Consider the following 21,991-nt stretch of genomic DNA (forward strand, 5'->3'; position numbering starts at 1 on the left):
GTTTGAAATTAAACTGATTTAAATCATGATTTAAATTACTGATCAGGAAGCCTCGATTTAATCATTGTTGTCTACAAAAAGTCCGTTCTTGTTGTTTGATATAACCTTAATACATATTATTCACAACTCAGAGATTTTATTTTTAATTTTTATTTTTATAGGTTTTATTTTAGAAGGTACACACGATACACTTTAAAGCAGTGATTTATTTTGATTTTTTTTCAGGTTAATTTTGCAGCTACATCAGAAAACTGAATTAGGATTTGATTATTTTATTTACCAAAGCTAACTGAAGCAGATACTTGTGAAGTCACTGGGAGGTGAATTATCTCCAATTCACTAGATTAGTTATGGATATTTGCAGGATATTTTTGCCACACTGACAACAACAGACAACAACTTTCACCAAAAACAACAAACCTTTAAAGTGGTTTCAACTAAAACAAGCTTAAGTATTTCAGATATTTTTCTTCAACAAGAAACATGCAGCACACTCAGTCTTCATCTTCTTCTTCCTGTTTACTCAGATGAAAAAAAAAAAGACAAGCTTTCCTGCTTTTTCAGTTCCCAAGCAATTTCTCAATTTGGAATGAACTAGTCCAAAGAAAGAAAATGTTCTTTCTACACCTACTAGAAGCTACTGCTGTTAAAAGCTGGACTATCACTTCAATAGTCTCTGATGGATCCAGCTGCTTAAGTGATTTCCATCAGTTCACTGGTATGACTTTCTTTAAAACCTCATCAGAAAACATATTTCTTGAATAGGTCATCCTTATCCCTGAAATTTATTATAGTGGGTATTATGGAGGGATGATTGCTGGATGCCCATATCAAATCCAACTCCTCTTCTTCAGCAGTTAAGGATTGACCCTGGTACCAAGTAGTGAGAATATTGGCTAGAAAATGAGCTGGAAATAGTGCTTGATCCATTCTTTTTTTTAAATGCCCATATTTTTTGTTTAAAAATTTAAATTTATTTTTTAAAGCATCCTAACAAAAAATAAAAAATATGATTAAATCAAAAAATCTGATTTAAATAAAAAATCCAGTTTTCTGATCTTTTAAAAAAGCTTGATTTTTATCTACCCTGATAAAGGCATGAAAATCACGACAAGGCAGCCATCCTACAATTCTATGCATTGTGCATTATGCTTGAAGATGGGAGGTTTCCAGAACTATGGGTAAATTAGCACAAGGGAAAAGGTAGTTTCCACCTTAGAAATGTTTTGAAATGTATCAATACAACTATTTAATAATTGTGGCCTTGCAACTTGCTCTCTTCCCTAATTAATGAGAGCTTTTGTAAGTTGAAGGACCGATTTTCTGGATTCAATATAGTCTTGAAAGGCAACTTTTACAGCTGGAACCTGCAGGGTGCCTAACATTTTTGAGGTACTTTATATATAGGTAAAAAACCAGAAATGAATAAGGTCATCGCAACAGAGTTCTACATTTAAATAACATCTGTCTTAGCATAATTGTCTTTACTGGAGGTGCAGTACCTGTGTTCCCTGTTAGGATGTTACTGAAATGATTGAAACCAGGATGATAACCCTCAGAAACAGGCTTCATTAGGATGTTTAATACAAGATTTAGTTACCCCGAGGGAATTCTCCTAATTGGTGTGGTTTTGAGCAGAGCAGAGTAAATAATCTTATATCTGGATGAGAAAAGAATTATTTTCTTATTCTCTATTTAGCGCACTGGAAACTTGTTACCGGTTTAAGCCTTTCATATAACATCCTGTGAATAAATTTACTTTGCCATTCCTTTAATTGGCGCCACCTATGCAGCAGGCCCTTCCATATGCATCCTGTCCTTGAAAGGGCAGTTTGTGGGATCCTTCCTCCCCTACCCCAACTAAAAATGCATTATGAATGCATCTGGATAGTCCATTTTACCTGATGATCTCCAACTCACTTTTGTTTTTCTTCGTTAATGTAGTAATCCTTGTGAACAGAAAGACTGCATTCTTCCGGCAAAGGGAGAAAGTGCACAATCACGGATGTATCCCATTTTTCTCTTCATCTAAAGAAAAACTTCAGCATCTCGGTGAAAATAGGCCCAGAGACATATAGACAAGTCAGGATTAAACTCTTCTTTCAAAGGCACGGTACCATGTAGACTCTTATTTCTCATCTTTTTCCTGCTTAACCAGCTACTACTACAATATTTATTTCCTCTTTGTGATGCACTTGTGAATACAATTTATTATGTTGTATATATTATACTCGATTGCAGGGGCTTTCAACTTTTTAAAATAAGTGTACCCTTGGCAACTGGACATGAGGCGGTGGGGGCGGAGGGGGTGGGGGTTGTGGCACATGACGGGACATGGAGCAGTGGCATGGGTGTGCAGCAGCTGCCGTCGCATGCAAGCTTCCCCCCAGCACCCAACCAGCTATGCAGCACCTCTGTGGCCTGTAGAAGGGTGTCACTGCCCTCACCCCACCCTAGCCCTCCTCCTGGGAAGCGGCGCTGTGTGCCTGACCACCCGCACATTCCCTAGGGCCTTCCCAAGTATGCTGGAGGGTATATGTGCCCCCAGTGATAAGCCTTTGTCTAGGCTCTTTTTATTCAGGAAGATAAATTAGATGTGCATAACTCCACTGAGAACCTGATGCTTCCTTTCTGATTCACTGCTAAAGTGCCACCAAACAGCACTAGTCAATCTTTGCTGAGACTTAGCTTGTGTGATGCACCCAACTGCTCTGATCAGGAGCCAACTAACATTAGTTGCATCCATTTATGCTGAATGAAATTGTTCCCTAGGACATCTTCATTTTTGGGGCTGACATGGAGGTTTCTCCATTAACCCCTTCCCATCTAGATTCATTCTGGCCCTCCATGTACTCCTTGGCAATGAGAGAAACCACAATGGATCCTTGAAAATATATAATCTAGAGAACAATATTAAAAACATAAAGAGAAAGGACATACAGAACTACATAAATAAGAAACATTGCAGCCCTGACACACATGACTGAAAATCAAATGACTGTAAAGCTCATATCGACTACATGAGGTCAAGCAGCTCCTCATGGAGCTGGCAAAACCATGTTATGGTACCAAAGAATTTGAGCTGTAAATAGTTTCTTCGTGAAATCTTTTCAGGAAGATGAGCAGCAAGTCTTAGAAAGGGTATAAAATGAATCTCCCTCTGCCTAGGAAATTAGCACACGAAAACACCTTTAGACAGGCAGTTGGGCCAAAAGATAAAGCAGCATACAAGAACACCACATTGCTTGTAAGGCTGAGATATGTCCGTCATTTACATGACACGTGTAGAAGGCCATTTACCACAGGGAGAAATGAAACATTCCCTCCTGGCGTCTGCGACTACGTGGGAATTCAAGGCCTCAATCCTGAACGACGGGTTCGACAAGAATCTGTTTAAAAACACCGGTGTCGATCTCTACAATGCCTGCACACGAAGCACAGCAAGAAGATGGAGCAAAGCCCAGAACATTTTCTGTAACATAATATTGACCCAACACTTAAAAACTCCCAGGACTTCCCTTTGGTTTGAGGGAATTGGACCGTACAGACATACTTTATAGCCATACTTGCCTGTATAAACCAGAAGGTTTTCCTGTAGCATCTTCTTTTCCTTGCATGTCATTAAATATTTTCAGTCAGCTAGCTGCATATCCCTCCCATTATTTGTTCCTAGGTCAAAAGACTGCCAAACCTCATAGCAGGACTTACCCTTCCTTTTGAGCTACATGGCCTCTTCGGGTCATTTGATGTTTTTTTAATTATTTTTATTTAAAGAGGTTATTATGGTAATTCTCTAATCACTAAAGAGATTTTACAATACCTAATTTTCAGGAGGCTGGGCCTTCCCAGGCCTCAGGTTTCACTTGTATTGTGAGAGCTATAAACTTGTTGGTTTTACTATTAAAATAGCAGACTTAATTTTGGGTTAAAGCTGGTGAACCATCTCCTCCACTTCTTCCCATGTTTGTCAAGGGAGATCTGGAGAAAGAGCACACTTTTGAGAAGGCTTTCAGGAGTTCTTAGGAATACTTCTGGCAAAGCTTTCAAACCCTTCTCCCTTAAAAGAAAAACAATTCTCAAGTTCCTCCACTGTTGCTCTGTCCCCAAGGCCAGAAGTGTCCTAGGAAGATAAAATATAAAGGGCCCTCTGCAATTTCTGGGCCCTTTGTCCCTTTTAGAGCCTTCATTCTGGTTGACAAGAAGAGAAGGGAAGCTTCTTTCCACCTTTTTGTCCTTTTTATTCATTACAGCAAAGCCTTAGAAATTTTCTCTGGAGAGAAGTGATGCCGGAGCTGAGAGTACGTTACTCTTTATCCTGAGGCCTGTATCTTTCTTTCCCAATTTCTCATAGTTGTTAGGGTGGAGAAATTAACCCCACAGGTCTAGGCCACTGAGTTTTAAATTTGTTACAGGTAGGCCAGGGAAGGGGACAGAGAGAGAAAGGTCCCAACTTCCTGAAATAATAAGATGTCTCTGTAAAGGGAACTAGAAAGGAAATAACCTCCAGCCACTGGGATAGAGAAATCCATTTAGCACATGAAAAGTTCATTCTGCTGAGAAGATCTCTAATGCCCCCTCTATACATGCGCGGCAGGAGGCGCAATTAGAACCCATCCATCCTGCCGTATTGCTGGTAGAGGGGGAGTCCGATCCTGGGCTCTCCTTGCACCAGCAAGATGCAAACTCTGGCAGCTGGGAGCCCCCCCAATCAAGGGTCTCCCAGCCATAGGGGTGCGCCATGCACCCCAGGCAGCCAGTTTCACACTCCACCCCCTAGGCCTGGGGATCATTGCTGACTTGATCCACAGGACCCAGGGGTTACATGCTGGGCATGGTGCACCCCGGACACTGGGAGTCCTATCAGCTGACGGGGCTCCCGGGTGCTCAGGAGACCCTGCTACATTTGCAAATTAAAACTTGATAGCAACTACCTATAAAGTTAAAGCACATTTTTGGGGTCTAACATTATAAGCTGGTTGGAGCTTTTTATCGTGTAGTAAGTACTTTGCATGTGTAGCTTGTCTTAAGGTAACGGCACAATTAACCAGTTTATTGAACAGTCTAAGTCATCTCCTTGAATTATTTCTCCATGTCAAGAAGGTTCTCCCTTTCATCTCAACTAAGAGTCAGAACAGGTGTGCTGTGGCTGACCCACAATCTGAGTGTGTTTTATTTAGCTCAGTCTGTGGGGCAGGGTACCATGAGGCTTTAACTCAGGCATTATTTCATCCTCATTTCTCACAGAGTCAGTAAGGCTTATTTCTCACAGAGGCCTGCCTCTGACAGGCTATACAAGATGTTACTGCTGTCAGGTATCTTAGTAATCAGAGGGTTTTCTCCAGTTTCCTAACAACTCAGTCACTTTTTGATTGCTAAGAGGTCTAGAAGAGCTTTCTTGCCAATTCTGGATTCATAATGAACTGGCCAATGCTTCAAGTGGATGGCTTGAAGAACCTCTAGACTGCCACAGTACATGCCACTGCTGAACAGGTAGCTATAGGATTGTGCCTTTACTTGTTTTTCTCTACTAATTACTGTTGCATGAAAGACGAGCAGAATCTTGAGATTTACAACTGACACTGCTCAAGGATAGATTTTTCTATAACTCTGTGCCCTAATGAGCTACTCTGGACTTTTGCCCTGCTCCCTATTCCCCATCATTGAGTATGAATTGCCTTCTAAAGAGAGAAAGATGGATCTACCGTGTGTTCTCTGCAGTCTACTGTCCTACCAAAAAAATTAACAAACCTAAACTACTGCCGCCCAAGCAAGGAACAAAGGGGAATATTACTGCAACTTTTTGTCAACAGTTAACCAATAAGCAATATAAACTTTCCCACAGAAGCAACAGCTAGCCTAAAAAATTCTATGTTACTCCCTACCATGCCAATCTATGGGCCAAAAAGCAAAATGGCAGCATTTCTAATTCACCCAAGTTGTTTCAAAAGATGGAAAACTTTCAATGTGCTTCCTTGCATGTTCTAATAGTAACCCCTTGTTATAGCCTACCAAGGGCATCTACTAAGTCCTAAGGGGGAAAAGTCCCTCAAACACGATATGCACTGAATTGGATGCAGGGTAGTTATGCTGACTTTGAAAAAGGACATGAAAGCATAATATGCTAACACTCCTGTTTTTGTAACACTTGCTGCCAACAGCTACAAAGTCCTAAAGTCTTTATCGAATACATAAACTTAGTTGGATTAGTACAAGAAGAGTTTGGGGTTTGAAGTTCAACAAAAGGAACAACTGTGGAAAATCTGCACCATGTTTTGAATCTGAATACTGAAGAGCAATCACTCCCATTAGATCAAGGAATTTTTTACAGATATTCTTTCAAGCCTATGCCCTGAATTCCAAACATCTCACCGATTGAATGTTGACTAGAGAGGAGTAAAGGAAGCAATGTAATGATACTCTCAAAGAGGCACTAGGAAGGCACCACTGAAGAGCATGGGGAAGTTACAGCTGTGAATCCTACAGATCAGTAACAGAGTTAACAGTGGAATGGAAACTGAAGAGTCAGGACACAACTAAGTGTGTCAAATCTACTATGACAAAAAACAAAAGTTTATCTGTCCCGTCAAAGCACTCAATGATTTTACAGCCATGACTGAACAAACAGGTTTATAAAACCCACAGACTTCTGTTAGCAGAAGTAAGCCACTGAGCCATGTCCAGAAATAGGAATGTTTACAAAACAGAAGAACTAGTAGTTTTTAGAATGATCTACATGCACTAAAGAGATGTTATATATTTAATTGAACATAAATGATAAGCTAAATCTTCAAAAACATTACAACATTCTAGTGTAATAATAAATATGACAGAGCAAACTAAATATACTAATCTAACCTAGAAGTGATACTCTCTCTGGCAATTTAGTAACACAGAGTCAAAAATTTGGCAGAAACTTAGAATATTTTAAAACCTCAAATTGTTCAGCCTTTAGATATTTTTTGTATTGTTGACAGTCAAAACTGTACATGTAATTACAAAAACAGCAATTCTTAACACCAGTATAGTCACATATTAATGACGAGTTCCTATCTGTAAAGGCTATTGGGAATAGTCCGTTCTGAGTTATCAAATTCTATTGCGTTACACCAATCATTCTAAAATTAACTGCTCTTTTCCACAATGCTGTACTCCCCTTCTATACGTCATACATTTTTGTAGTAGTAAAAGATGCTATGAAAAACTCCAGATTAAACTGTAGAATTTTCTTAGGTAGGAAAGTATTTTCACTGGATTTTATTTGCAAGCGATGAAGACGTACAGTATTGAGCCATGGTGGTCTAAGGACATAGAGAGCTAAGGTTATTTGGGTAAATGTGATATCTTTTATTAGACCAACTGAATAGTTGTAAGAATTATACTTTCCAATTTACAAAGCTTGTAAAGAACAATTTTTCCAACTATTCAGTTGGTCTAATACAAGACATCACATTTACTCACATAATCTTGTCTGAAGATGTACAATGTTATTTGAAGACAATTAATATAATTTATGTAATCAATATTCTTCAAGTTCAAATACAGTGTTATGCTAAACGCCAACTAGTGCAAGTAATTCAGTCTGCCACCTGTGGCTTGATTATAAAAGCATAGACTGATTCTCTCACTTGAGAGGTGCACAGTATCAAGTTTAATTAGCATCATCTTTGTTTTGTTTTGTTTTCAAGACACTACCCACTACCATTTAAAAAATGGAGTACAGGCAACCCTTGCTTAATGCTCTTTCACTTAGTGCTATTTCATTATACTGCTCATTTTACATTTATACCTGATTCCACTTAGTGCTCAGCAAGTTTCGTTATAATGCTCCAGCATGCGGTGTGGGAGTGGCTGGCAGGGGGGTGGGGAGAAGTGGCAATGGGAGGAAAGGTGGGGAAATGGCAGCGAGTGGGTGGGCAGGGCCCACATCGGTGCCCTGGGGCCAGGACCAGTACCAGTGAGGGGCCCAGGGCGGGATGCCAGGAACATGGGGCCTGGGTTGGCAGGGGCTCTATGGAACCAGGCTGGGCTGTGCCAGCGGGGAGAAGGGGGAGCTGGCCTGGAGTGACCGTGACTGTGCCCGTGACCACCACCAACAGCACCGTCTCCACAGCCCGGGCCCTGGTGGGCAACAAAAGCATGGCACCAGCTAAACTGGCCCTGAGCTACCAGGTAATGAATTATATTTATTTACATTCATTCCTATGGGAAGACAGGTTTTGCTTAATGCTGTTCCGCTTAACACTTTGTTTTTCAGGACCCAGTTAAGAGCACTAAGTTGGAGTTACCTGTACTTCTCATACCAGAACAATACACTACTTACGGATTTCTTCACACTGATTTAGAATCTTAAAATAGCAGGAAAAATCAGAAGTCCAATGGCAAACAAGATCGAGGTGTTATCTCACAGCAGAGCACTGTTGGGGAAAAAAAAAAATTAAGTATCCCATGAAAGCATACAGTTTAGTGCAGGAGTATCAAACATGTGGTCTGCAGGCTGGATCTGGCCTGTGGACCCCATTATCTGGCCCTGGGTGCTGCCCCATGGATTGAACTGACCCAGACTGGCTCCAGGGGCAGGGCCCAGGACACGCACTATATGTGGCACCCGTTGCAGCTGGCCCAGAACTTGGACCAACTGGAACAGGCGCTAAGTGTGGCACAGTCCTTGATCAGTCACTGGCAGTGCTGCGTACAGTGTTGTGCCTACTCTAGCCAATCTGGAATCTGTGCCACATGCAGGACCTGCCCCCGCTGCTTAGGGAGGGGGTCTGGGATCCAGTGGCCCGTTGGCTCAGCCTGGCCTGTGGATTGCCTCTGGGTCACTTATCTGGCCCACAGGGCCAGATGAGTTTGACACCCATGCGTTAGTGAATACAATGTTGCAAAGAAACAACGAGTCAATCAAAAAAAAAAAAAGTAGCTTGAACTCTGACCCTGAAGTGACATCTACCACTGCACATGCTGTAGTCAAGTTGGGGGAACAAACCAAAAAAAAAAATACTCATCAGTTACAGAATTAGATTTCAAGTCTTTTGCCATGCAACAAATAGCACATAAGTTTTTCAAGCATTGCAGTAATGTAGCTGTTCACTTGACCACAAACATATGCACAAAGAAGGTGGGCAAAGAGGAAGAATAAATATTGACAAACACCACTGTCAAACAGTTGCAGTGTCATTATTTGCATTTACTCAAAGTTAAAATCTTCTAAATATTTATACTACTTTTTCAAGGTAACTTGAGTAAAGTGCATCATCAGCCAGTTTTCACTTAGAAGTGGTTTATTAATCTAGTTTATTTTAAAATGCCCAAGGCACTTTTCTCATTGATATTCAAGTCTGAGAGAGGTTAAAAAAGGTCCACATTTTAGCAAGAACATAATAAAGCACTTTTTTGAAAAAGCCATATTTCATTTCCAAGCAACTCAACCAAATGTAATGGACATCTTTGGACTGAAACCTCCCAAGTATAAAGTTGTGCTGGAGCCAGTAAAGGAATAAATACCGCAACCACAGTAAACCATTGCTAACACAATTACTGAAGTCAAAGGTCTCACTTATTTGTTTAGGAAACATTGCCAACAGTTCATATATTTTCCTCTTTATTATTATTTCAGAGGGCTGAAGTCAAATCTAACATGGGTACAACTATACTTCTGGAATCTTAAATGTGTTTTAAAAACCCCAGAACTTTTACAATTCCTTGCAAATTTTAAGACAAATTGTTTGCAATTAAAACAAATACGTATACAGTTGCTGAAGACATAAATAAGTATTTCAAACTCTATATAGTGACCTTAATGCTTGAGCAAATTTAAGCCTAAAATTCTTCAATACACTGACTGAAGTCCTACAATGTGCACTAAAGATGGGACACTGTAGCAAAACCCCAAGATGATAAGTCTGAAGCAGATACCCTAGAACAAAAGGCCAAACTCAGATACTAGGTTTCAGTAACAAAGAACAAACTTATATTCTGACCCCAGGTACTGTCCATATCAATATACGTATGCAAGATTTTTTCTGTTTAGTGTAAGTTGATTTCTTTCTCTCCAAATCACTAAATCTCATTGACATAGCATGCTGTTTTGGAGGGCCCTAGTATAATTTTACACGTGGTTAGTTTTTTGCAAAAAATTCAGGCAATGGTGTCATTTATTTGTTTTGAAACTATAGCAGCCACCATTACTGTTCATTTTAGCATTGTAGCTCATGTGCAATAAGGTTGTGCATTTCATTGAATAGCACTCATTCAAATGATGCCTGCACTCTGATACAGTAAGGTAACATGGCCTAGATTTCTAAAGCTAATGCAAATCAAATTCACAATTTATATTAAATTCCATCCCTCCTCCTTCTCTCTCCCCACTCCCAGGTTTTAGAAACATCTTAAGCATACAGCTTGTCTTAGAAGGGTGAAGAGTATATATACACCTCAGGCTGCAGGTCTGCGTAACAAACTTTATTTGCCATCCTATCTATAAAGAAAAGGACAAAGGTTGAAGTGAGACTCTAAGAAAAAAAAACAACTGGCAACTTAAAAAAAGTATTTCCTATTTCTGTAAGAAGTAACAAAGTGCCTAGAAAACCAATTATCAAATATTTCTAGAAAAACCACAGCTGCAGCACTGAACCACTTTTGCACAGCAGTCAAGCTATAACATACTGTAATAGATGTGTAGTAATAGCCAGATGCTGACTGCCTTGATGATGCGACACAGGCACCTGGCATACCTGACATAGAACTACCAAGAATGATCATCCTCCCTTTACAGTCACCCCTCTTAGGCCAAGTACAGACATTACACTTTTACCAGTATAAGTGATCAGAAACCAATCGAAACCCATAGCAGAAGTATGGCACACACAGACTGGTTTAAAAATGGCAGAACCTAGTTTAAGATAGGCAGCCTGCATGTCCCCCCTTCTAGGGTTAATGTGTGTTCTGTTCACTACTGATCTAAAATACATCATTTACAGAAAACTGCACAATTTGGATCAATTCTGCCTCAGGCTTTATGAATTTACTACCTACTGCATAAACCTGGGCAAACGCATTTATCTTGGTAGCCCTCTTTAAAGCAGAAATATTGCCCTGTGTGCTCAATCATGTCCTAAGCCTCACAGCCTTCAGCTTCTTTTGGTGTCTCCAGCTGCCATCCCAAGTTTTTTGGTGTCTCGAGTTGCCAGCCTCAGCGTCACTGCTTTAGATTTGAATTTAGTCCCATAACGTCTGGCTCTCTGAACAGATATCATTAACACCCTCCAAAGTGCTAGTCTTTCAAAACAATGTAAATCCTCTCCTGGGTGGAAAGCACCTGTAAATTTTACTGGCATTGTACTTTCCTTTTTGGATACTAAATACTCTGGAAATTTAATTTCCATTTTACTCCTTGGCTAAGAAAAGGAATTTTTTTTAATTAGCAACCAAGATTATGTAGCTAAGCGTGCGTGCACACACACACGCATAGATATACATAGTTACTCTCTACTACTTCCTCAAACACTAAATATACTGGCCTATATATCAAGAGAAGACAACAAAGAAATCAGTTGAAATACATCAGCCTGTGTCATGACTACCACTTAGCAGGTGTATTTCTTAATATGGCAGTTGTTCAGCAGTTAAAGTTAAGGTTGACTAACTGCTGTATATTCAAACTACCAAGGTCTATGCTGGTATACTCTACATCTTATTAGCAGTATGTAAGAGAGTTCCTTCTATGGAACTTGCCAGTACGCAAGAGAGTTCTTTCCAACTAAATTAAAAATAAAATTCCCCTTAAGGGAAGAGTCCTATAGAACTAGTAATACACAAAGTCAATCTGTGATATAGAAATTATTCCTAATGCCTTTTCAATTTAATAGGGATGTGTTTCTGATACACAATGCTAAAGGTTGATGCAAACATACCATCAACAAGTTTGCACTAGCGCAGGGGTAGGCAACGTTTTTTGGCCAGAGTGCCGAAAAACACCATAATGCCTACCTTGGAAGGTGCCCGAGTGCCGGCATGGCAGAAAAACAAGATGAGAGGAAAGGGGTACATGACAGGTTGTCCTGCTTGTGCCCCTTGGCCCCCACCCAAAGCCCCTGGCCCCCAGCACTGCTGCCCCTTCCCCCCAGCCCTACTGCTCCTTGCCCCCCACCAAAGCCCCTGCCCCCCAGCCCAGGCTCTGTGGCTGCCAGCAGCTACCCCAGCTCTGGGTAGCTGCTGGAGCCTGGGCTGCTCCCAGCGGGGCTTGCAGCATCCCAGCTAACTGCTGGGAGCAGCCTGGGATCCTGTCTGGCAGCAGCTCCCCAGAGCTGGGGCCGGCTGCAGCCAGGAGGCTCCAAACAGCTGTGCCAGGCTCCAGGCTCTGGCATCAGCTCTGCACCGGCGCAAGCAGGCGTGCCTCGGAGCAGGCGGGTGGGGGCAGGGCCTGAGGCAGCGCAGCCCCAATCTCTCACCCACTCCTGGCACGGAGGTAATGAACCCGGAGCAGCTGTTTGCAGCCAGCCTGGACTCTGGGCAGCTGCAGCAAGCTGTTTGGAGCCTCCAGGCTGCAGCTGGCCCCGGCTCTGGGGAGCTGCTGCTGCCAGCCGTGATCCCGGGTTGCTCCCAGCAGTTAGCTGGGATGCTGCAAGCCCTGCTGGGAGCAGCCCGGGCTCCATCGCTGGCAGCAGCTACCCGGAGCTGGGGCTGGCTGCGGCGTGCCAAGCAAAATGGCCTCACGTGCCACACTCAGCACACATGCCATTGTCAACCCCTGCACTAGTGTATTCTAAAGTTTTTTCCTTAAAAAGAACTGGTAAAGACAAGTCAAATAAATTTAACCCAAGGGTGCCAAACATACAGGTTGTGACATAGATCCACGGCACATAGACCACCCTACCCAGCCCACTGGACTACCGGTATACATGGGGAGAGTGGCCGGCCATGGAATGGTGATTGGCTGCAGGAGGGCAAGAAAGGGCTGAAATAACTCCGTTCACCTTCTGCCCACTTCACCCGTCACCACTGCTGCAGCCCTACCTCTCCAGCTGCCAGCCCCCACCACATGCCCTGTGCTGGAGCCAGAGTTGGAGCTGCTACAATGTGGGCTGAAGCTCCTGCTGTGTGCTTGAATCTAGAAATGGAGCTGCTATTGCATCCTGTGCCCTGGTCCAGAGTCAGAGTTGCCATCGCTGTGGCACCTTCCTCATGCCTCAGTGCAGATCCACCATCTCTGCGACAGCTTCTTCATGCCCTTGCCTGATTCTGGCCTATAAACAGCCCTGCAGTCAAAATAAGGCCTGGGGCACCTATTAAGTTTGACACCCCTGATTTTAACCCCTTTAACACATGTTCCATCTCTGGTTTTACAGAAAAGGCCAATGTACTCCTACCACTAACCAAACCCAAGGACCAGAATCTTCCCTGACCAGCTCCTGTGATGCTGAAGAAAGCCTCCAGCTTTGCCAAAGAATGAGAAGAGAATAAACCTGGTCTTCCTCCAGACCCATTCACAATGGCAGCCTTCACACAGGACAGTATGTGCAAAATGCATACTTGCATTAATTAGAAAACCTGGGCTTCCTACAGTTATTTGTTCCCAGGTCTTCCCTAATCATGCAGCACAGAAATCAGGAATAATGTAATTTATCTGTTGCATCCTGGAGAGGTCACTCCAGTTTCACTTCATCTTTCAAGCAAGGATTACGTTCAACAGGCTGATGTCTCACTTAGCATAATTCCACTGTCTCACGAGACAGATAGATCCCTACTCCTGGTGGTGCTATCCAACCAGATACCATGCAATCTCATTCCATTTTAACTCTGCAGAATTGGTTTCCTACTGACATTTCTAGGCATTAACTCAATTATTTAACCTTTCACATTATTGAAGGAGACCTTTCTAGTCAGATCTAAAATTTAGTGTCTTTCGTTTATTTTATGGTCCTCTCTATTGCTAAAGGAACTTTCAGATAGCAGAGATTTGGTTTGTATTCCTGCAGCATTAGTCCTTACATTTTTAAAATTACTTTTAGTACACAGTTCTGCTTCATAGATAGCATTACTGGGCTTGAAATATGGATAGGCTCATTTACTTGATTTCATAGATTTCATAGACATTAGGGCTGGAAGGGACCTCGGGAGATCATCGAGTCCAGCCCCCTGCCCAAAGGGCAGGAAGTCAGCTGGGGTCATAGGATCCCAGCAAGATAAGCATCCAATTTGCTCTTGAAGGTGTTCAGTGTAGGTGCTCGAACCACCTCCGCTGGCAGACTGTTCCAGACCTTGGGGGCTCGGACAGTAAAGAAATTCTTCCTTATGTCCAGCCTAAAACGGTCTTGCAGGAGTTTGTGACCGTTCAACCTCATCATCCCTTGGGGCGCTCTGGTGAACAAACGTTCCCCCAGGTCCTGGTGGTCACCCCGATAAACTTATAGGTGGCCATCAGATCACCCCTGAGCCTACGCTTTTCCAGGCTAAAGAGTCCCATGGCTCTCAGCCTGTCATCGTAAGATCTGTTTTCCTGACCTCTGATCATGCGCGTGGCTCTCCTCTGGACTCTCTCAAGCTTCTCCACATCCTTTTTGAATTGTGGAGCCCAAAACTGGACGCAGTACTCCAGCTGCGGCCTCACCAAGACCAAGTACAAGGGGAGAATGACGTCCTGGAATTTGCTCGAGAAGCATCTATGGATGCAAGCCAGTGTTTTGGTCGCTATATTAGCCGCAGCATTGCATTGCAGGCTCATGTTCATCTTGTGGTCAATGATGACCCCCAAGTCTCTTTCTTCTGTAGTGCTATCCAACGTAGCACTGCCGAGCCTATAAGGGTGCTGCAGGTTTTTCCTCCCAAGGTGGAGAACCTTGCATTTATCGGTGTTAAACACCATGAGGTTCTCGTCTGCTCATTTGCTGAGCCTGTCCAGGTCAGCCTGGATCATCCGCCTATCTTCTGGCGTGGATGCTTTGCCCCAAAGTTTGGTGTCATAGGCGAACTTGGCCAGTCCACTCCTGACTCCAATGTCCACATCATTAATGAAGAAGATGTTGAACAGTATGGGTCCCAGGACAGAGCCTTGAGGGACCCCACTGGTCACAGGGCACCACGATGAGTGACTGCCATCGATTACAACCCTCTGGGTCCGACCACGGAGTCAATTTCCCAGCCAGTGGATCGTGGTGGAGCCAAGGCCACAACTGGTCAGTTTGGCCAAGAGGTGATCATGGGATACCAGATCAAAGGCTTTTTTGAAGTTAAGATATATGACATCAATCTCTTCTCCCTTGTCCAGGGAATCTGAGAACCTATTTCTATTGTCTTCACTGAGTCCCTAGTATCAACTGTGTTGTTTACAGAAGACTTCTATCACTGCAAGAAGCCAGTTCACTCTTCCACCACTTTTTAAAACCAGGACAATTACAAAATGCTTCATTGTGGCATACCAGGAATTGACTACCAGGAACTGAATAGGAGCCGAACAAACAAAGAGATTGAATTATTTCTAGTACAGAAGTTGTTGCTTGTGTAGATGCACTTTACTTTTAAATGGAAGAAACTGGAGAGGCAAGTTTTGTCAGAGCAAATATTTCTTCAATCAGCCAAAATGCTTACATGCTGCCAAAAAACTCTTGTAAGCATCCCTACAAACCAACTACTCCAGTAAAGACACAAAGATTTCCAGAACTAAGCCCCTGAACTACATAAATTAACACCATACCTTTCACAGATGTGATGAACATTCTCTAAATGTGAGTGACTGGTCAGTTTTTGGTTGATTAATTTGATACTTTCAAAAATGATATTCAGAAAGTAGTTGCTTAGCACTTTAACAAATTTGGCCTTTTAAAGTGTGTTCAGACAGCCTAAAATTCATCTTCAATCGCATCTGAAAAACTGGATCCAACTGTCCAAATCATACCCAGTTTTATACAGTTGTCCAGTGGAGACGAGTACAAGTACAAGCAAAAAGTTCAAAGGCAACTAGGCTCCTATGCTTTGCAGAAAATAACTTTATGATCTGGGAGGTACTGGTTCTGAAGAAGGAATCACCTGAATTTACTTCTTCCCATCAAGAAGCTACCTGATGGCAGCCACCTGAATTTACTTTGTCCTATCAAGAAATTAACTGCTAGAGTAGGGAAAGTTAATATTACTAGTTCCTACCTCTGAATGGCTGTTAGTGCAATGGGGCCTCAGTCATGAGGCATGATTGTAAAAACTAAAAAACCCAGAGCATGACTCCTTAAAGGTCCATGACAAGGGAAACAATACAAGATTTGCCTAGAGAGAAAATAAATAAATAAATCAAGCCAGTCTAGAAATGAGAGAGCCACAGTCCAGTCCCCACTGCTTCCCCCGACAGCATCTCCTGGCTGCTGCGCCCTTGCAACCCTAAGCACTGGCCCCTGTGCTACTGGCCGGCTACAGAGTTTCCTGCTGCCCTCAAAGGCCCCCCACCCCTTTCCCCCACCCCTCCAGCCCCGACACAGCCCACACCCCCCTGCCCTGACCAAGTGTCCAAAATCCTGCTTTGCTCCGCTGGTGGGAGCAGGCTGGGGGGCAATTGGAGGCACCAGGTCTGCACCACCTCTGCTACTGTAGGAAGATATATCTGTGCTCCCTACTGCCTCTGATTACCCTCCTCCTGCTCCCACTAGTGGAGCAAAGCAAAATCCTAGACATTTGGCCAGATTTAAAAACCCCCACCAAGATGAGATTAGAGGGCTCAAAAAGAGGACATGTCCGGGAAAACCTGGACATATGGTAACCCCAAAAAAGCTAAGAGTCATCAGTGCATTACAAGAAACTGACCTGTGTGGTGTGACCAGTAAAAAGATGCATTAAAGAAGGAAGTGTTAAGCCAAGTATGTGGGGAAAATGTTCTAGCGAGCTCACTATGCAACCTAAACTTCCTAATACAAAACAGTGCAAGTAACATTCAGAATGATGCTGAGCAATGCATTAATAAGGGTGCCATAATCTGCTGTTATGCTCCATCAGTGGAAGCATAACGCTGATCTAACTGATTTTTTTCTAGTTTTTATTGTTCCAATGGCTATTCTTCTCCAGTCTAACAATGGAATTTGAACAGACCAGTTGAAAAAAAAATATTGTTTTCCAGTGTGGTCAGAGCTGTTGAAAAATGCAATTATTTCCAAAAAGTGTAGCAACAACTCTGGTTTTGGTGAGAAAACTTTTTAACAATGTGACTAAGAATCTATTTTAGAAACAGTTGCCAAATCAAAGAATACATAAAACGGCTTAATGGACTTCTTGAGAAATGGTTAAAATAGTAGGATGTATTAATGGTTCATCAATCCCATTAATGAGTATTCCTGATCCCCTGCCTACCCAGACCTATTCACCACTAACCAGCCAAGCAAGACTAGTGATTCCTTTCAGCAAACTACATTGCTCCCATAATAGTTTGAGGACAAAAGACCCCAGCTACCAAAGAATGATTACTGTTTATTAAAACAGAGCCTGAGCAAATAGGGCCAAGCTGTAATATAAAAGTCATATAGGTATGTTTATAGCCTGAGTCTTCACAGATTGATAACAATTTTATGTCCCTCCCCTCCTCAATGGTTGGTTATAATTCTTCCAGTTTATTTAAAACTACAGAAATAAAATCAAGTAAATAAAGTTTATGGCAGCAGCCACTACATAGTAACAGCATTTCTTGAGATTTATATGACATAGAAGTCATTATCCATTGTGTTTACTAGTATATAATACATCTATAAAGGTGCCATTAGGTAACCATGTAATTCGTTGAATGTTTAAAGATGTTTTATAGTTCAGTTCAGTTATAGTTTATGGATGATTCATGATTAGTGTTTCCCGGAACTGTACGAGTTCTGATTCTTATCTCAGACTTCTAGATGCACACAAAGTATACAATTATTTCCATGGTGGATCTTTGAGCATAGTACAGTAAGTGATACAGACTGTCCAAGTGGCACTTGAGTCTTTGTAGAAGTCACAGTCAACAATCTGGTTGTTAGAGCGACATGAAGGACCTCTGCCACAGAAAATCTGACTAGTCAGAAAGTCTTGTCTAAGCAAGAACATATTTGATGCATGGTCACCTTTACCAGATTTGCGCTCTCATGTGGTTGCAAATCATTTGCTGTGGGCATCACTACAAGGCAGTGACATAACAGATTAAGACTACAGGGAAGTAATGAAACTTAATTTTCAGAATGTGTAACAGTTTAAATGCCAAATGAACTGACTTGCATTTAATTAACATGGTAGCTAGATTCTCTTTGGCACATAATGCCAGCTGAAGCGTTAAACTTGCTTGAGAATATCATGTGACCTGTACAAGTGTCTGTGGCCTAAGGGTGAAATTCAGCCACAGTTTAAATGAAGGCAATGCCTATGAAATTTAACAGGATTCTGCTTTGGTCAGGACTGTATTTACCATTAGGGGTGCACTGATATAGATTTTTGGAGCTGATACTGATAGCCAAATTTTAAGGAGGCATTCTAGCCAATACCAATCTGATTTCCAAAATGCAGCCCTGCAGCTTGAAGAGCAGTGTCCAGCTGGTAAGTCTGTTGTGGTAGAAGGTGGGGGGAAGGGAAGGGACAGATTAAGGCTCCTGTGGTGAGGGAGGGAGTGCGGCTGGGGCAGGGCACCAAATGGAGCCATAGTTCGTCTGAGGGCTGCAGGAGGGGGCCAGCTTCTGCCACTGCGCGCACCCCAGAAGGGCATGGGGGGCATGTACCCCCGGATATGCATGGGGCAGAGCGGGCTGCAGCTGTGGGCTGGGACCAGCACTGCATCAGGCTCTTCTTAACAGGGGCTGGGACAGGCTGCGCTCAGGGCAAGCAGTGGTGGCACTAGGACGAGGGCTATACAGGGGGAGGGGGCTGTAGACAATCCAAAATATGCCGTAACCCCTCCGGCCTCCCTTCCCAGCACTGCCACTCACCCCGCCCCAAGCACAGCCTGGCTCAGTCCCAACCAAAAAGCCCAGCATAGTCCTGGCCTCAGTCCACAGCTGCAGCCCACCCTGCCCCGTGCAGATTTGGGGGCACATGCCTCCCACCGTGCCCTTCCGGGTTGCGCGTGGTAGCAGGAGCCACTCCCCCTCCTCTCGGATGAGCTACAGGTTCAATCTCACGCCCTGCCTGGACAGAGCCTGCCCTAGCCCCAGCCCAACTCCCTCCTTCCCTAACTATGGGGGCCTTGATCTGTTTCTCCACACCCCTTCTCTCTGCCTTCCCACTGCAACAGACTTACGAACTGCACGCAGTTCTCCATGCTGCTGGGCTGCGCTCCTCACCACCTACATGCTGCACTGCAGCTGTGCACATGCACGGTGTATTTATCGGCCAAATTATCACCCACATCAGACAAAAAAAGCCAATTTACAATACAGTCAATTTTCTTTATAGCAGTGCCAATCCGATACTGGACTGATGCTGTGTACCTCTATTTGCCATAACTCACTAGAAGTTGGGCAATGCCTGGAACCTTCAATAACCACAAGGAGAAGCGGGTACCAGGAGAAAGGGCTGCTCCTAAAAGGTACACATCCCATTAGGCAACACTAGTTTTGGCACAGCTCATTTTAAGACTAGTCCACCTATGCTTACCAAGTTATTTTTTATTTTACTAAGCTAAGTCAGACTTGCATATTCATATGTAAATAGCATTTGAAAGTTAATGTTTTCATTTGTCATGGTTAGCAGAAACACATCCCAAATCTATGTCATAATAGGAACATAAAGTACAAACAAATACTAGAAGCATATTGAGACCACAGGGAAAGAGAATCCAGTTCCAGAGATACTTCTGTTATGGCACATGTGAAGGTTCCATTAAGTCAATGGACCTGCTAACCATTTACACTGTCCCACATCAGCCAAAGGTTGACCTATCACTATTTTTATTTATACAGGCTTTTACAATTATCTTCTTTTTGTTTGTATACCAAATAGTGCAACATGAATAAGGATTAACATAAGGAGACATAAGGATTAACTCTACCAACATATATTTTCCTTGGTCTTTTAATGAAGGCAGTGCACAGCTATTTTTCATAAGCATAACTTTTATTTTTCATTATAGTTTAAGGTATCCCTTAAAGTTGCTCCATTTACAGCCCACTCTCAGTGCACTGCTTGTTTTATCCTACTTGCTCAGGAACCAGATGACAATCCACTTTATAGTAAATAACCCTAGTCACAATAACAAAAGTCTCAGACCCTTTATCTGTTAGTGTTAATTCCACAATACCTGTGACAAGAGTTGCTGAAACATGCACCCTCCTTCCTTTTGGACTTTGAACGGAATCTTAGGTTTCAGCCCAAACCATGGACCCTTGCTGAAGACAACAATGTGACCACACATTACTAAACACCTTTTAGAGGAGCATGCCTATTCAATTGCATTTACAGCACAGGGCCATATACAGTTAGGAAAGTAGACTTTCCTACAGTTGTTTCAACTAATCTCGGAGAACTGATGATGCCTAGTGCTATTTTATCGCTAATGGTGAGCATGAGATAGGGACTATATGGTTAGGTTAACAGGAAGATGCCCAAAGTGAGGGTTTATTTATAATTACTTTCATGCTGCACCAAATCACTGGGGAGAACAAGGAAGTTGTAGGCAATAGGTTCTGGTTTTGTTTTCTCATAAATCTCAGATGCCCTTCACAGTACATGATCAATATCAACTTTCCTGAATGTCAAAGGTTAAAGCAAGGAAGACAGTAAAGGGGAAAAATCATAGGAAATAAAACAATGGGGAAGATAAGGCTCCATGAGGAAACAGTGTGGGTCTGAGGTTAAACCTATCAATTTAGAGCTATCCCATCTGGTTCCATCCAGACAAGAATCCTAGCCTCTTTACAAAAAGGCTCAACCTTGGATCAAAAGTAGTTATAAACCTCAAAAACCTCAAAAGACACTAGAAGAGGGAGAGAGGGCTGAATGAGCTACTGAGTACCAGGTATGCCACTGAGAGCCGCCAGGCTGAGACAAGAGAGAGAAAACTTGCTCTGCCACTTGTCTTTGCCAGAGATGGAGTTACTGGGGCCCAGACAAGTTTACAATGGATGCCAAGAAAAGCTTAAGGTGTAATTAAGATAGATGCAAATAAGCTTTTATTGTTTCCATCCTCTGCTCTATATGCTTTGCTTGGTACTTTTCAGGAATTAATAAGTTGTGCTTTGTTTTGAAGACACAGTTTCTGTATTGATGCAAACTTAATAGGTCTCAAAACAATTTTGCTCTTTATCCTCAACCCTTATTTTCATTTTTCTTGGACCTTTTTCTGAGCACCTAGGCTGAGCCACTACAACCCACTAAAAGAGTGAAGGAAAAGGTGTTAAATTTAATACAGTGATTCTCAACCAGGGTGTTGCAGCACCCTTGACACTATGCAATATTAGCACTGGTAGGTATACAAACACCTACACATAGTTCACAAGATAAACCTAAACATTTCAAATAGGAAGCTGCTTTGAAAAAAAACATACCGACCTGTTGTTACCCTTCTTAGCTCTTTGCAACAGAAAAACTGCTCTAGTATTTTTCTGTATTCAAAAAACAAAAGAAAGACAAGACAAGATATGGCCTTTTCTAAAGTGTTCCTTGATTCTTGAGAACCACTGATTTAATATTTGCCCACTCTAGCTACCAAGTTTTCTTGGCCCAATGCTTTACTGCTGTGCTCATCAAGTTAATAGTGATGGGCCAATTCCAGACCTCTATTTGGTTTCTTTTTTCTCCCCCACCTTTATCTGGCTTGACCCACCAACTGAAATCTACCCACACACAGATTCCGAATGGTAAAATCACTCTCTCATCACTACGTGCTCATTCACTCATCCATACAATTGGTTCATGCTCCGATGCATTTATGCATCTGTTCTAACTTTAGGCGGTCTTTCACATCACCGAATAACTGTTTGAATGAGGGGCTTCCTTCCCCTTTGCACCCAGGCAGGCCTGCCACATGCAACTCAAGCATTCTGCTATACTTTGAGAAGTTTCT

General features: G+C 42.5%; 1 protein-coding gene across 13 annotated transcripts in view; it reads right to left on the bottom strand.

The window, feature by feature from the left end:
• TLN2 (talin 2) overlaps positions 1 to 21,991 on the bottom strand; it is a 383,956-nt gene that overhangs the window by 320,108 nt on the left and 41,857 nt on the right. For 9 of the 13 annotated variants that reach the window (XM_090029605.1, XM_090029610.1, XM_090029603.1 and 6 more), the window contains exon 2: positions 8,321 to 8,414. The exons of the other annotated variants lie outside the window; for them this stretch is intronic. The gene's annotated coding sequence lies outside the window, so the exon portion shown is untranslated. The remainder of the gene's footprint in view (positions 1 to 8,320; positions 8,415 to 21,991) is intronic. 13 annotated transcript variants of the gene reach the window in all.

The sequence above is a fragment of the Crocodylus siamensis genome, chromosome 15 (assembly GCF_052110815.1).
Source record: "Crocodylus siamensis isolate JL-2025a chromosome 15, ASM5211081v1, whole genome shotgun sequence".
NCBI lineage: Eukaryota > Metazoa > Chordata > Crocodylia > Crocodylidae > Crocodylus > Crocodylus siamensis.